General features: G+C 38.4%; 1 protein-coding gene across 1 annotated transcript in view; it reads right to left on the bottom strand.

Moving 5' to 3' along the window:
• Window positions 1–10,819, bottom strand: part of RAB5A (RAB5A, member RAS oncogene family) — a 71,770-nt gene extending 60,951 nt beyond the window's left edge. The window contains exon 1 of the mRNA XM_029589278.1: window positions 10,493–10,819. The gene's annotated coding sequence lies outside the window, so the exon portion shown is untranslated. The remainder of the gene's footprint in view (window positions 1–10,492) is intronic.
• Between the last annotated feature and the right edge of the window lie 2,650 nt (window positions 10,820–13,469).

Raw genomic sequence — 13,469 nt, 5'->3', positions numbered from 1 at the left:
ATAACCATGACCAGCATTCAGTTTTTGGTGTGTGTGTCTGCCAGAGACCTGGGCATTACCTGGTCTTGAATTCTGAAGGTACAAGCAGGTGTTCCTTCATCCTTTCCCCTAGTCATAGGATTCTTTCCCAGAAAATCCCTTCCATTCTCTTACATCCTTGGTTGTTAAGAGAACCAATCTACACACTGAGGATACTTAAAGTTGAAGGCTATAATCTTTGGTGGTGTGAAAGAGGATGAGGTAGCAGACCTGCTCAGAACATTTCCAAGAGTAAAACAGACCAATGTCAGTGGATATTTTGAATATTTAGCATCTCTTAGTAATTTGTCAATTTTTATTCACATATTACCATGTTCCTCCCCACCCCTCACATGCCAAAAATTAATATACTGTTTTCTCTTATTTTGATTCCCAAGATCTTCAAATGTCTTTTTCAGGATACTATTTTCTGCACTAAGATGTATAAACCTATTGCCCAGAAACATGTTATTTTCCAGACAGCCAATGCGTTCTTCTCTATGTCATCCATCTTTGCAAAGTTCCCCTCACTATTTCCATTTGATTCTTTATAGCAATGAACTGATAACCTTGAATCTAAGTTCCATTTTCTGTTCAGAACACTTATTTCCAAGAGTAAAATAGTTCAATTTTGTTTTAAATCTGTAGCATCTTTGGTTAATGTTTCATGTTTGTGCTCCCTGACCATAGATTTCATACATTTGACCATGTTTTGGCAGGACTATTTTTTTTGTTGTATCTCCTGTCTAGAACCTTAGAAAAGAGTGCCTTTTCAGATGCAGAGTTTTTGGAGATTAGTTAAGCACATCAGTAGCATAATAAGGTAACAGTTCCCAAGCACATATTTCCTGATGTTGCTTGGTTGCAATTTTAGTCAGGTTAACATTCTTGGAAAAGGAGACATGAAAATTTTTGGTTTTGGCTGCTAGGTTAGCCATTGCATCCAAATGGAAATATATCCACCCACCAAGCCTTAGATTCGATGTATTTTAGAAATGTAATAGCATTTTTAAATTCAAGATAACTTGCCCTCTTTTGACTTAATTTGGTCCACCTTTTTACATTATACTGATCAAAATGATTAGGCACCTGCTACCTCAGTAAAAGCATAAACGTTTACTATGGACTCATACAGTAGGGTGCCTGTTTTGATTCTCTGATTATTCTCCTTGTTTCTTTTATATTTGTCAGCTAATGGTTGACATAAGGATAACTATGCTAGGTCAAACCAAGGTCCATCAAGCCCAGGATCCCCAAGAGTTGATCTATTTTTCGTATTTCGCACCCAGGGATGAGTGCCGGCTTAGCTCTCTCTTCCTGGCTAATAACTGCCTATGGACTTTTCCTTCAGGAACTTATCCAATACTCTTTTGGACCCCACTGTTAGTTGCCTTGACTACATCCTGATTATCCAAAGAGTGAGAAAATACTTCCTATGTTTTAAATTTGACAGTTTCATGTAGTGTCCCCTAGCCCTAGTGTTCTTTGAAAGGTTAAATCATTCCTTATCTGTCCCTCGTCCACACATGATTATATAAATTTCAATCTCCTCTCAGTCACTTTTCCAAGCTAAAAGAATCCTAAACTGTTTAGCCTCTCTCCAAAAAGGAGCTTTCCCATCCCCTTTATCATTTTTGTTGCCCTTTTCTGTACCTTTTCTATATCCGCTATGTCTCTTGAGATGGGGGTGACCAGAACTGCACACAATACTCGAAGTGCGGTTGCACCATGGATCTATACAAAGTCATTATGATATTCTCAGTTTTGTTCTCTGTTCCTTTCCAAATAGTTTCTAGCATTCTATTTGCCTTTCTGAATGCAGGAGGCATGGATATTTGTTTAAAATTACCATTCTTGCATTAAAAAAGGTCGAAGGAAAACCAAACGATTGCTGGTGTGATTTAATAGTGAGGTGAAAGAAGCAATTAAAGCCAAAAGGGCATTCAAAAACTTCTTGGAGGATTAAACTATTACTGGCTGTTTAGTGTTTATATTGTTTGCTAGTTTTAAGGTTAGTATTTGCCAGTGTTAGACTTGTGTGTGTAGTGGGAAAATAGATGCTGATTCTCTGAGCTAGTAAACAGTAGTACCTTCTTTGCCAGTGTTAGAATTGTGAGTTTGCAAAGTTCACTTACTTGATCTGAGAAGGTGAGGAGTACAGGTTCCTGGGCAACTAGTTAGGTTAATTCCCACCCACATCTCATTTTTTGATATATAGATTATCAGCCCTACTAGGAGGAAAGTCTTCAAAATGTCAGTCACTTAAAACATTCAATTAACCCTGATTTTAGTGACTAATTTTAGTCCTGTTGAGGGTTATTCACTAATTTATTTATATTTATTTATTTAAAGTCTCTTTTATACCGATGACCGTTCACACATCGCATCGGTTTACAGTGAAACAGTAACTGTTGGGCGGAAACCCTTACATATAACTTTGCAAAACAGAGTAACTTATGGGCAGGGCCCTTACAAGTAACTGAGTAAAAAAAAAAAAAAAAGGCTAAAACAGGGAAAGGGTATAGAGCTGACTATGCCGGGCAGAGTCCATGAGGTTAATAGATACAGCAAAATCACTATATATGTATAAATCAAAACTATATACAATAGATAGAGACATAAATAGCCGAGTCAAAGGTACCAAATCGATAGGCATAAGACAGATTCCAATGGGTCGATTCATTAGTCATGTAGCAAATTTTTAGTTAGTCGAAATTTAGTTAGTCAGAGGGTTTATGTAATGGATGGTGATATGTGGTAAGCTTGCTGGAAGAGCCATGTTTTCAGTTTTTTTTTTGAAGGTGGGTGTGTATGTTTCCAGGCGTATATCCGGAGGCAGGGAGTTCCATATAGAAGGGCCGGCTAGAGAGAAAGCTCTACTTATGGTGGAAGATAATTTAAAAGATTTCATAGGTTGGGGGAGTAGGGTTCCTTGGAGGGCTGTACGTGTGGGTCTATTTGAGGTACGGGGGAGGAGAGGGGGGTTAATCCAGTTGAGGTTAGAGTTCAGCAGACTTTTGTGGATGATAGAAAGGGCTTTATAGCGAATTCGAGAGTGTATGGGGAGCCAATGGAGTTCTATAAGTGTAGGGGTGATGTGATCTCTTTTTTTTGAATTTGATAGAATCCTAGCGGCAGCGTTTTGTAATAGTTGTAATGGTTTGGTATGGATAGCGGGAATGCCTAGCAAGAGTGCATTGCAATAGTCTACCTTAGATAAAATGATAGACTGGAGTACAGTGCGGAAATCAGAAAAGTGAAGCATTGGTCTCAGTTTTTTTATGGTTTGGAGCTTAAAATAGCATTCCTTGATGATGGATTTAATGAAGGGTTTGAAGGTAAGATGGTTATCAATAAGCACCCCAAGGTTGCGAACGTGTGATGGGAAAGATGTGGAAGAGTAAGCAGGTGGGATGTCTGGGAGCGGTGGTCTGTTTGATATGATTAAGAGTTCAGTCTTGCTGGGATTTAAAGCTAGTTGCATATCATTTAGTAAGTTGTTGATAGAGGAGAGACAGGATTCCCATTTAAGAAGAGCATTATGGAGAGAATCAGAGAAAGGGAAAATGAGTTGCACATCGTCCGCATAAATGAAATGCTTGATGTGGAGTTTAGTGAGGAGGGTAGTGAGGGGGAGCATGTATATATTAAAGAGGGTGGAGGAGAGGGAGGAACCTTGGGGAACACCTTGGGGCAGACTAATGGGGTCAGATTCATTGTTATCAACTAATACAGTGAAAAGGCGGTCCTGGAGATACAATCGTATCCAGGATAGGGCATTGCCAGTGATCCCGATACTCCTGAGGATGTTGAGGATGGATAACTGCGTGATTAATTAACATTAATCACGCAGTTATCCAATTTACAAAACAAATTTTAAGAAACCTAATTTTCAAAACCCTAATCACATGTAACAATCCTTAACATGAAACATGCCTACTCCTTAATCAGTTTCTAAGACTATCAACTCCACAAATTAAAATGCAGAGAAGACTAGCAGAGAAATGAGGATTATCCAGTCTTTTACACAAAGTGTCACATGTATGATTATCTACCTGTTGGTGAGAGGCTGTATATGTGCACTTGGTGCAAAGAGCTCCTGTCTCTCGGAGAATTAGTCCAATCTCTGGAGGCCAGAGTAGCAAATCTGGAGAAGCCAAGGCAGACAGAGCGATATATATAGAGGAGATCTTTAGGGACATAGTAGAGCAGTTCTAAATCCAGTCTACAAGATTTAAGTGCTTCTTTCCAACACGTTCAAACTTACCACCAGCAGATGAAGGCTCTACTGTCAGCACGCCCTCTGGACATTCTGTATTTTGCTACTGTGAACTATTGCTTATCAGCTGTACAAGTTGTGTTTGTTGTTATGGAATTTCAAACCTTAATAAACAAAAATTTAGAAAACAACAGTGTGCCTTACTGAAAATTTTCCATTTTAAAAGTCAACTTAAAATCTCATTTGCTAGGGGCTGGGAAACTCAAAACTCACATTTTCAAGTTGCTTCTCAGTTCATGATATCACCAAAACTTAATTCCTATTCTGATTAAATCAAGGCCTCTCCATTTTTTTTTTTTAGGAAAAAAAAAAAAAAAAAAGGCAGTTTTCATGAAATACCAATACACATATCACAGGAAAACATCAGTTACTCCAACAGACAAAAATTAGTTAAGCAGTGTAATTTTACTTGCCATTACACAGAAAAATAAAACTAGTTAAGTATTACACAAATCCCAATCTAATTAACAATTATTCAGTTTTGCTGTGTAAGGTTTTCTTGATATAGTCAAAGGGAATGCCTTACGTTTCAAGTAGTAATCAGCAGGAAATAATGATTTTTTTTCAGAAGAGTTAGCATTTCTTAGTGTCCACAATAAATAAATGATTATTATTAACTTCGCTTACAAATTACAAAACCAAATTCTGTAACTAACCAAGTATTTTTATGGTTATGTCATCTTTGTAAACTTTGGTACACTACCAGCTTCTCAACTCAAGCATTTCCTGAAGCATAATACAGTATAAACATATCCTAAAAGACAAGGCTAGAAAACAAATATGGAGGACAGTACAGATTTATAAATAAAAAGTTCAACACATTTGTTATTGGTTAAAAAAGACCAACTCTTGACTTAATGATTCAGTTTCACACTCATATCAAACAGGTTTACTTATATTTATGCTCCTAAACAATCTTTTGGGGGTAAAGAGTCCACCAGGTTGCTCACTGAACACAAGGTAAGTCACCAGGCCAAACATACACTTCGAGCCGATACAGCATTCAGAGTGAATGGTAGTAAAAAAAAAAAAACCAACAGAATTTTAGTAATTAAGACAAAAATGGAGACTAAATGTCATATGTCTGTATCCCTATATGGTGCAACCACATCTAAAGTACTGTATATAATTCTGGTTGGCATACCTCTAAAAAGATATAGAGGAATTGGAAAAGGTTCAGAACGGGGCAAACAAAATGAAGGGAATAGAATGGTTCCTCTATGAGAAAAGGCTAAAGAGGTTCATGCTTTTTAGCTTGAAGAAGAGACAGCGGAAGGGAGATATTATAGAGGTCTATAAAATAATAATAATAATGAAAGGAGTTGTTGACTCTTTCAAAAAATAAAAAGATTTGGGGATAATCCATGAAGTTAGTAAGTAGCACATTTAAAACGAATCAGAAAAAATACTTTTTCACTCAACAATTAAGCCCTGGCATTCATTACCAAAGGATGTGGTAAAGGCAGTTAAAACAGCTGGGTTTAAAAAGCTATGGACAAGTTCTGGGAGGAACAGTCCATAAGCCATTATTAATTAGGTAGGCTTGAGAAAAAAAAAAACACACTTATCTCTGGGTGTAAGCAACATGGAATCTATTAGTATTTTGACATGTCTCTGCCCTTCCACAATATTTCATTTATTAAAATTTATTGATCACCTAACACAGAATAGGCCTAGGCGATGAACAATAAATACATAATAAAAATAATAAACACACACTTCAGACAAAAATTTTTTAGTTTCACAGAAACTGAGGGAAAAATTCTACCAAATAATGGTATCTATGTCCCTAGATCAAATTATTTATTATTCGTCAGTTGACATTAATGAAAACTCATAGCCATTACTATACTCACATTCTCATTTTTATAATAACCATATTCTCACATTCTTTTCACTGAAAACTGAATTACAGATACTTCAGGCTGTTACATATTATAAGCATGGCGGAGTAAAAACTCTTTAAATTCTAATTTAAATCTTTTATCATCATCCAAAGACATCAATTCCACAGGAATGAGATTCCATTGAGTAGGAGCTGCTATGGAAAAAGAGGTCTCCCTCATACTAAACAACTTAGCATGTCAAACTGAAGGGATCTCTAAAAGATTCAACTGAGAAGATCTCAAACATCTTACAGGTTTATAAATCCATAATACTACTACATAATAGCTAAGAACTGCCATACCTGGTCAGATCAAGGGTCTATGAAGCCTAGTGTCTTTTTTTTTTTGTTTGTTTAACATGGCCAATCTAAGTCACAAGCACCTGGCAGTTTTCATCTTCTTGGGATTTAGGCCATGATTGTTAGCCAACCTCTTCCTGGGACATTATCCCATTTATTGAAAAACAGTCCACTTAAATTTATTGCACTGGTAAATAAAGCCTGTGTATGAAAATGCTTTCAGTTATTTCAGCTGATCAACAATAATATCACAATACCAAATATTCTAGTCTCTACCTAGCATTTAAATGCAAATACTAACCCTATACTGTTATATCACACTTTTTCATAGCAAGCGTGACAGAAAACAAAAAAGTGTGTCCATGAACACACTACTAACAGAAGCATTTTTCAGAACCCAAGGGAATAAATGTTAAACAAGCTCTAGGCAGCTGTGGTACAAAGTGTTTCAATGGAGCATTGTGAACAAATTAATGCTTTAGAAACTCTGAATTCTCAATTTCAAGAATTTAAAGCTGCTGCCATTGGATATAGTAGTGTGATCCATCTAAGACTGGAAATTTCTGAAAACAGATCCAGAATGCTTAATTTACATATTCTTAATTTTCCCCAAACCCCCTTTATTTCCCCCTCTGAATTGTTTAAGAAATATCTGAAGGAGGGCCTCTGTATCTCAGGGGTGTCCCCCCCCCACCGTTCCAACTAAAGTTTTTTATTCTCCTTTAAAGGGGGGGAAAAAAAAGAGGGAGGAGCTGGAGGTTACCTCTCCTTCTCAACATAAAAGAGTTTAGATCTTTCAAATTTTTTAAACAAATCCTCTGAAACATTCAGGATTGTGCTACCTTGATTGTTTGTTCATCTGAAATAGATAAAAATCTTATGCGGCTTTTTTTTTCCTCACAGAAACTTCTCCTATACGGGTTAAACAATTTGGATATTCCCGGATGTTTGTCGACAAGACACAGGTTAAGAGGAAGACTATCCTACAGCTTAGATAAGTTATGAGTGCCAAAGGAGGATCTGTTTCCTTAAAATAGCCAGCTAAATGCATGGTTAACTTCTTAATAAGTTATATCTTCTTTGAAGTTAGCCATCTGAAAGCTTTCTTGGAAAACAAGGTGGCTGTACCTCCATCACTGACTCCAGAATCTTGTAATTAGATTTTTTTTTTTTGTTAATCTCAGATCAGCAATTATAATTTTTTGGTAACTGGTGGATTAAATTAGGGATATGACCAGATTATTTTCTACATTAAATTTCTTTGTTTTGTTTTCTAATTGTTAATATCCCTGTATTTTCTGTCAAGCAATTTATGCTTGTATTTTGTTAAATGTGAAATTATAAATAAAGAGTTAAAAAAAAAAACTGTAGGTGATTAACTTTTTATTGGACCAACAATACATTTGCAACCATCAACATGGCCTTCATCAGGACAGTATGGAATAATCTATGGATGATGTTTATTTTATTTTTAACTTTCTTTATTCAAAAGACTGACAATTTACAGCAACTTGCTGCAAAAGAACAGTCAATGGCAAACAAAAGAGCAAGAATACAGAACAACCATTGTCACGGAGAACATAAGCCTCTTGAGCTTTATACATTATACCCCAACCAGAACTACCAGATACACCATCCAATTTAACATGCATACCAGCCAGGGTTCATTTCCCACCCTCACACATAGCAACTCTCCCCATAATTCCTAACAGTGCCACAAAGGAGAAAGAGGATTTAGTTTCCACAGGCAATATATCACAGAAACAGTGCCATAACTGCAACTGCAAAATAGTCTATTTTCCACCCTTTGAAAATAAAAAATAGTTCAAGTGCTTCCACAGAAGATATAGCTAGTGGGATAGACTCCACCCAAACTGTTAATACAGCTTTCTTTGCTAGTACTAATCCCAAATATAAAAATTGCTTTTCCTATGCATTAGTAGGGACTATCACCACATCCAGCCCTCAATATTAACTGGTCATAAAACAATCTGCCTTCCCAAAACTATCTACCTTGAACCTCCAATCAAAAGGATCTCAGTTTAGTAAACTGAACAAACAAAATGCATTAGAGTGCCAGATACCTGCTGACACTTAGAACAAGAAGAACAAGAATCCAATGCTTTCTTTTCAGGCTCTGGCCTGTGTATTGATTTTCATGGGGTGATTATCTTTTTATGGTCTGGTGATTTGTTTTTGTCTTTGGTTTGTGTATACTTAGTTTGGTTAAGTGTTTGACACACTGTATTTTTTGTATACCACTTTAGGCAATCTCTATTTTTAAGGGCCAGGAAAGTAAATATATCCAAGTTACAGGTTGCATTACAATGGTGGCAAGGCCAGAAAAAACTCAGGCACCAGACTACTTAAAATGCAGTCTTTGGCTCCTGCTGCCAGGTAAGAAGCCTGGATCTGGACTGGGGTAGAGTACTGGCACTCTGGGATGAAAAGTGTTATGGCTACTGGGGCAATAAAAAAAGGGCAGCCGCAAGCTGGAAGAAACAGTGGTGGCCTCAGGCCAAATGAACAGTTGCTGGGGCGGGAAAGAGGGGCTGGAAACAGCAGCAGTTGCCAGGACTAGGTATATAGTGGTGGCTAGATGAAGTAGTGGCCACTGAGGTCAGGAGCAGCTATTAAGCTTCAGAGAAAGAGATGGGGAGAATAAAGAAGGTTGGAGGGAAGAGTTCAACATTGTAAAAAGTTATAAAAGTAGGGAAAGGCAGAAATAAAACACAAATAAGGGATATCTTTTTATCAAACATATCACATTTGTTACTAGTTTTGACAGCATCACCCCAATTTTTCCTCATGAGAGCCTTCCTCTGAGCTCGCTCAACTTCTTTAAGTCCCTGCTTTTCTTTTTTCAAACTGTAAGACCTGATAGAGTCTAACTCATTCCAATAAAAAGGTATTACATTTGATTTGTTGGGGGATAAGCATAGGAATACAGTAGGTGCAAGTGAAGGTGCACAAAGAATGAAGATGTGCAGACTAGATGAGTGTTATGGTCTCCTGCCATATATTTTCATGTTACCTTTATTTATATGTATTAAAAAACAGACATAACACTTTATTCAGAGGAATGAGAAAACTGACAAAGAAACAGACGCCTTTACAGCTGCAGAAAATTTAGGAGCAGATGCATTAGTTTCTCTCATTTTTATGTCTATGGAAAAAAATGCTTAGTATATTTAGTCCTATGTCTAGTAATAAATGAGACTAGCATACCTCTATGTATGTTTCATAAAATGTTTGATCATTTAAATGTCTTACATGCTTAGGTTGTTTTGAAGTTTGTTTCTAGTTTAATAGAAAGATATTACTTACAACTTATTTATTGACCTATATTTCTACCTATTCAAGTGGACTAATACTACACCACTTTATTCAAGACATGGCATCAGAAAGACCATTAAGTGTTCTTCCTCGTTCCCCACAAAAAGGAAAGTGATAACTATTTTCCTTGAAAATTAGCAAGGCCCCGGCTTCCATTTCCAGCCCAACGAATGCAATATGATGTGTGTTGCTAAGAGATCATTGGTATTTATGTTCCAGTATATTGCTACCACTTATTCAAGATTCAACAGTAAGGATATTTATTAATTTGGGTTTACAGAGTGTCCTTCATGCACATAAGCCTCCAAGGTGCTCTGCCGGTCATAGTTTTGGCTCAGTGAGAACAGCCACCGCCGGGGCAGGTGTGTCAGTCGCACAGGACCGCGGGAAGCTTCCGGGGGAGGCGAGGAGAAAGCCACCTCACCCAACAGCAATTTCCCAACTTACCCGCTCCAGAAGGGCACTGCGACCGCGGCCATGCGAGGCCCAATGCTCTGTCTCTACAGGCCTCGAACATAACAATTCAATTCAACGCCCAGGTACCGCTCGCCAACATTCCCCATGCCACTCTTCTTCCTCTTTCTTCTTCTCCCCCGCCCCAGGAAAGCAGAACGCCCAGCGGCTCGAACCCGGGGCCTGTATGTCCGGAGCCGATGGGGGTTCCCTGTGCTCACCTGCCGCTCGCGCCCCGGATCTCTCCTTGCTGCTGACTTCAGCGGTGGGCGCCTCCCGCGCGCGCTGTTTCTTTCTCTGTACCTCTGTGGAGCGCGCGCTGCCCTCCGTCAGTTTCCGACTTGCGTCCGCTCTCTCTTGCTTTTTCTCTCGCGGGCCTAGAACTTCCTGCTTCCAAAAACCAAAACAGAAGCTCCGCGCCGAGCGTTTCCGCCCGACGACCGCCACGTCACCGTTCGGCTGTGGAGTCTTCCGCCCCGCTCTGGCGTACTTCCGCTACTGTAAAGATGGTGAAGGCCTGCCGCCATATTGGTTATGGACTAATTATCAGTAGTGTTGAGCTGCCGATTTGCAGCTGAGTCTGTGACAGTATCATGTTGTAGTATAGGATAGTTTTTGGGTGTTATACAGGATGACTAGTGTTGCACTGTTCAGTCTGTACCACCCTAATTGTAACGTGATCAGTTCGTCACACAGATGATCCCGTAGTACTGAGTTTACAAATCACAATGATAGGTTACAAATAAAACGATTCAATAACGGATAAAAAAAAACAAACCTCTACGCTCAGCTGAAATTGTATTGCATTTATAATGTATAAATCACTAGCTGACAAGCGAATCAAGGTAACAACAGGTTCAAGGCATATAATGAAATACTGAATACATGTAAATTAATTTAGATTTACTGTCATGTTTATATAAGGATTATATAAAAATGATAATGTAAACAACATAACATATACTGTCTGTGTTAAAGTCAATTTAAATTTTTTCATCATCCAATACTTTGCCCTCTATTACAGTTACGATTCAGGAGGGTGGCCTATGTAAATTAGGGCTTGCGGTAAAAAGAGGTGCTTTTTTGACAGGAGCGGCAGCTGTCAGCGAGTTTGACAGCGGACGCACAATTTTGGCGGCGTCGGTTCTCAAACCCGCTGAAAGCCACGGGTTTGGAAAACGGACGCCGGCATAATTGAGCGTCCGTCTTCCGACCCGTGGGCCGCGGGCTGATTTAAAATGTTTTTTTTTTTATTTCTGGGCCTCCGACGTAATATCCCTATGATATTAAGTCGGAGGGTGTACAGAAAAGCAGTTTTTTCAGCTTTTCTGTACATTTCCCCGGCGCTGGCAGAAATTAACTCCAGCCTTTGGCAGGCATTAATTTCTGAAAGTAAAATGTGCGGCTTGTCTGCACATTTTGCTTTCTGGATCGCTCGGGAATAACTAATAGGGCCATCAACATGCATTTGCATGTTGCAGGCGCTATTAGTTTCGGGGGTGTTGGACGTGCGTTTTCGACGCGCTATTACCCCTTACTGTATAAGGGGGGAAGCTAGCGTGTCGAAAACGCGCGTCCAGACATGGGCTAACAGTGCGCTCCACTGGAGCACTCCACCGGAGCGCACTGTACTGTATCGGCCCGCATGTAAGCGACCCATCGCTGAATATGATTATACATTTTCAACCAAATTATATCATTTTCTTTGCTTAATTTTACCATACCTACAGCCAGTTTTCTGTACTGGGAATCAATTTAGCTTATCTAAATTCCATAGTACATTTATTTTGAATACTAAATAACAAATAATGTCTGTCAAAAAGTAGCCATTTTCAATTAATATGCTCAATGGAAATCAATATAATTCAATTAAATCTATAGAGCCAGTACAAACCAAAGGATTCAATTCATATCTGTGGAAATAATTCACATCAATAGTGCTAAAGTAAAGTAAATGACAAGGCAGTAGCCAGAACCAGAAAAATGCTAGGGTGCGTAGGGAGAGGTATAACCACCAGAAAAAAAGGGAAGTGATAATGTTTCTGTACAAGTTATTGGTGAGATGTCACCTAGAATATTGTGCCCAATTCTGGATGTCATACCTACTACTAGTACTTAATAGTACTTCTATAGCGTTACTTGACGTATGCAGCGCTGTACAAACACACAAGAGACAGTCCCTGCTCAATATAGCTTACAATCTGTTATAGGTATACAATAACTGAGGGAAAATAATCAAATATTGGTTCCCCAACATACACAATTACCCCATAAATAAGGAGAACCTTACATAATATAGCATAAGTAATTTAAAACACACATTTATTAAGAAAGACACATCTTAATATGTCTTTCTTAATAAATGTGTGTTTTAAATTTATTACTTATGCTATAAATTTATTACTTATGCTATACAATCTATTATAGACATGCTGGAGGTGATCAAGAGAAAGCCTATCAAAATGGAGAAAGCCATAAAATGAGATTTAAGAACCTAAATATGTATATCCTATAGAAAAAGACAGGAGAGACAGGGTATATGATAGGGACCTTCAGACATGGCCAGTACTACCTTCTTTAGTTGCCCCTGCAAATGATTACTGTGTTTCCTTCCCTGTCCACCTGTGTTCCAGGATTTTAATGGAGCCGATTGTGGGCTTTTCTTTTTTCCCCAACAATAACTTTACGAGTGGGTTAGAAGAGTGTTTATCAATCTTTTTGATGCCAAAGACTGGGTGGCTGCCCTCTTAAACTGACATTGACCAGTTGGCTGAAAAGTAGGGGAGAGGGTACCCTCTGTGACTCTGTAGTTGAAGAGCAGAGAGGGATGGGGCATCCCTCATGTGCTTCAGGAGTCTATCCTAGTCTCAGCCCAGCCACATGGCATCTGCAAAATTAGCATACTGTGTGTAGCCAGCCACCATTTTTTCTTATGTTTAAATTTATTTCATTGAAAACAAAAATACCTTACATAATACACGATGACTGGATGTCACTTCCCAGCCTCATGTCAAACTGAAAACAGGTTTCAAACTTTTATAAACCCTACCCTTCCAGTCCTCCAAACCCTCCAACCCAATCCCTTCCCAGAAGAAACATGAACAAGTCAACAAACACTCCATGGCTACACAGTAGCCATCAATATGATAAATGAAAACTAGCGCTCTATTTCCCAAACAGTCATTTGTCATTTAAAAT

Source organism: Rhinatrema bivittatum, chromosome 2 (genome assembly GCF_901001135.1).
Source record: "Rhinatrema bivittatum chromosome 2, aRhiBiv1.1, whole genome shotgun sequence".
NCBI classification, from domain to species: domain Eukaryota; kingdom Metazoa; phylum Chordata; class Amphibia; order Gymnophiona; family Rhinatrematidae; genus Rhinatrema; species Rhinatrema bivittatum.
Note: the sequence above shows the minus strand (reverse complement) of the source record. Positions and strands in the feature narration are given on the sequence as shown.